This window comes from Bufo bufo, chromosome 1 (genome assembly GCF_905171765.1).
Source record: "Bufo bufo chromosome 1, aBufBuf1.1, whole genome shotgun sequence".
Lineage (NCBI taxonomy): Eukaryota > Metazoa > Chordata > Amphibia > Anura > Bufonidae > Bufo > Bufo bufo.
Genome location: NC_053389.1, coordinates 353,804,443 through 353,808,265, shown reverse-complemented (window position 1 = coordinate 353,808,265; position 3,823 = coordinate 353,804,443). Strand labels below are relative to the sequence as shown.

The following is a 3,823-nucleotide window of genomic DNA, read 5'->3' as shown; positions in this document are numbered from 1 at the left end:
TTATAATGGCAGGTCATATTGGCAGGAAGATTTTGTTTTAGCTTCTTCTATGGATTTGTTTACGGATGCTGCTGGTTCTTGCGGTTTTGGTGCATATTGGAACGGACATTGGTGTGCATCAGAATGGCATCCTGCTTGGATTTTGAATAGGGTGACTAAGAATATTGTTTTGTTAGAGCTGTTTCCTGTTGTGGTTTCGCTAGTTTTATGGGGGAGTTGTTTTTCCAATAAGAGAATTATTTTGCATACTGACAATAAGGGTGTTTTATTTGCAGTTAATTGTTTATCATCAAAATGTCCTTTAGTAGTTAAATTGTTACGTCATCTGGTGCTTCTCTGTTTAAGATTAAATATTTGGTTGAAAGCTCGCCATATCCCTGGGATAGATAATTCAATTGCTGATTCGCTTTCCCGTTTTCAGTTTCAGACATTCCGACAGTTTGCGGAAGGGGCCGATCTGAAAGGGAAATCGTGCCCTGCGTACCTGTGGAATCTGATTTGGTCCTAGGTATGTCTTACTTACAGTCTTCTGTGGCTCCGGCGACATGGTCGGATTATAGCCGTTCGTGGCTTAGGTGGTGCAGTTTTACAGCTGATAGAGGTTGGTCTTCTCATGGTAGTGGCGAGGTTGCTGCATTTGCATTTTGTGTGGCATTGTTTAGGGAGGGACTGGCTTACTCTACTGTTTTAAGGGTTTTGTCAGGTGTTTCCTTTTTTCTTCGGGTTTTAGGTTCTCCTTCTTTGTGGCAATTGTTCTCCTGACAATAGAAGTCCTATTTCTCCCACGCTGTTATTATCATTATGTCATGCTACTTCTTTAGTTTGTTTTGATAGTTTTGAAGAGTTGCTGTTTTCCACCGCGTTTTTGTTGTATGTTTTTTGGTGCTTTTAGAATTTTGGTGCTTTTAGAATTAGTGAGTTGTTTCCAAGAAATAGTGAGGCGGGTTTGGGTTTGGCCTTGAAGCATGTCCATGTTCATGTTAATTATGTTTTGTTCTTCCTTCCGACGTCAAAGATGGATCAGTCAGGTAAGGGTACCTGGATCCGAGTGAACAGAGTTGGGTCGGGTGGTATTTGTCCGGTGAGTATGATTTCTCAGTATTGGCTTCGCAGACCAGAGGGGTGGTAATGCTTTCTTTGTGCATGCGAATGCTTCTCCTTTAACGCAGTATCAATTTAGGTCCGTGCTAAGAAAATGTTTAAAGGAATTGGGTTTAGATGGTGTTCGGATTACGTCGCATTCTTTCCGGATTGGAGCCGCCACTGCGGCGGCTCGGTCGGGTTTGAGTGCGTCGGTGATTAAACGGATTGGAAGATGGTCGTCTAATCATTTTAAAATGTATGTTCGTCCTGATGTTTCTGTGATCTGATGATTCTTTATATTATAGTTTTCACAGGTCTCACCGTATGGATTATTGGCCATTCTTTCGTATATTGGACCCATCGCAGAGCTGAAAAAAGATTGTACGGTGATAACCTCTCTTGGTCCACAGATACGGTTCGAATATACTGGAATGGAGTCAGGGGTCTTCGTTGGGAAGGTTTGATGGATGTATTGTTAGAAATGTGTGATTTATACCCTGATCCTGATATAATAATTTTTCATGCGGGGGCCAATGATGTGGGCAAATTTGGTACCATTGAGTTGGCTTTTTGTATGAAACGTACTATGGTAAGGGCTAGGCGATTGTTCCCTGATGCCCGTTTAGTTTTTTCTGAGATGATTCCACGTTTACTTTGGTTATCCTGTTCTAATTTTAAATAATTTTGGATAAGATTAGGATACGTTTGATTAGAATTATGGCTTGTTTTATGACAATAATCTGGGGGTTTTCTTTTTGACACGTGGACCTTAAAGGTGGTTTGCCCGGCCTTTATTTTTCGGACAAGATTCATTTGTCAGAGATTGGTTTGGACATTTTCAATTTGGACATGCAAGCTATAATTGAGATAGTGTAACGGTCGCGTACACACACACACAGGGGGGAGGGAAGTGACCACTGCGCTCCACCCTTACCCCTGGCCCTGCCTACTTGCCTCGCGAGTCGTAATGACAGGGGACAACTGGACGGCAATCCCTAACTTGGAGTAAGTGCAGGGATGACAGACAGACAAACAACAGGACGTGAACGGACCGAGTCAATACCAGGAAAGCTGCAAAGTACAAATGGAGCAAGCAGAGAATTGTCAGGAGAAGCCGGGGTCATAAATACCAGGAGAGCAGAGAAGTACAAGAGGAGTCCTAAGAGAGTAGTCAGGTGGGAGCCGAGGTCACAATACCAGGACGGATGCGCAGTACAGGAGGATCAGGCAAAAGGATGGTCAAGGAACAGGATCAGGTAAGTATTCAGCAGTCCAACAAATAGCCAGGAACCTAGAAATTAACAGGCAACCTGTAGCCAGCAGGCTGCCTGTATTTATAGTGGGGAGTGAGGGTCATGTGACGTGGCCAGCGTCACATGACCGACAGACCAACCAGTCGAGCACCGAGTGATCAGCTCGGCGCTCAAGGCAGACTTAGGAGCAAGGAGCCACCCAGCTAGTAAAGCCGCCCTGGGAATGAGGTCAAACACAGAACCTCATTCCAAAAGCTAAGCAACAGTTCTGCGGGCAATGGGGGACCGAGTGCACCTTCGGAACCCCGTGACAGTACCCCCCCTTTTACGAGGGGCCACCGGACCCAAGACTTCAGGCGATGGCTTTTCAGGGTGTTCTAAATGAAATTTACGAACAAGTCTAGGAGCATGAACCTCCCTGGCAGGTACCCAAGATCTCTCTTCAGGTCCATACCCCTTCCAGTGAATCAGGTACTGCAAGGAATTACGCACCTTCCTGACATCCACTATTTTAGACACCACATACTCGACAGCATCATTAACAAGAACTGGCGGAGGCGAGGCTTTTGATGGTACTACCGGTTCAAAATATTTTTTAAGCAGAGATTTATGGAACACATTATGAATGTGGAATAACTCAGGCAGCTCCAACCTAAAAGATACCGGGTTAATCACTTCCGTGATCTTATATGGTCCAATAAAACGAGGAGCAAATTTTTTAGAAGTTACCTTGAGAGATAGATTCTTGGAGGACAACCATACTTTATCCCCAACCTGAAAGTTTACCCCCCTTGAACGTCTCCTATCGGCCTTGAGTTTTTGAGAACATTGAGCCTTTTCTAGGTTCGATTGAACCCGGGCCCAAACTGTGCACAGTTCGGAGGAGAGTTTATCAGCTTCAGGGTTAGAGGAGGAGACGGACGACCCAGAATGAAAACGGGGATGAAAACCATGGTTACAAAAGAAAGGGGATACCCCAGCAGAAGAATTGACACGGTTATTCAGAGCAAATTCAGCCAACGGAAGGAATTTGACCCATAATTGCTGGTCATCAGCAACATACAACCTCAGGAATTGTTCCACAGACTGATTAAGGCGTTCAGTCTGCCCATTACTCTCAGGATGGTAGGCGGAAGAAAAAGACAACGAAATTTTACATCTTTGACAGAAGGCCCTCCAGAATTTGGACACAAACCGCACACCCCTGTCCAAAACAATATTTTCCGGGATACCATGCAATCGAACAATTTCTTTCACAAAAATAGACGCCAGGGTTTTGGCATTCGGGAGTTTAGACAGGGGAATGAAATGGACCATCTTGCTAAACCTATCCACCACTACCCACACTACAGTCTTACCCTCCGCCAGCGGTAGGTCAGTTATAAAGTCCATCGAGATATGGGACCAGGGTCTACTGGGAATGGGTAGGGGTCGTAGGTTACCAGCAGGGCGAGTCCTAGGTGTCTTGGACCTGGCACAAACCTCAC

At 45.0% G+C, this 3,823-nt stretch overlaps 1 long non-coding RNA gene across 1 annotated transcript; it reads left to right on the top strand.

The window, feature by feature from the left end:
• Nucleotides 1-444: 444 nt before the first annotated feature.
• On the top strand, nt 445-1,438 carry LOC120987009. Its single transcript, XR_005775876.1, has 3 exons — nt 445-508; nt 1,016-1,081; nt 1,389-1,438. It is a non-coding gene; the product is annotated as an uncharacterized LOC120987009 (long non-coding RNA).
• Nucleotides 1,439-3,823: the final 2,385 nt, after the last annotated feature.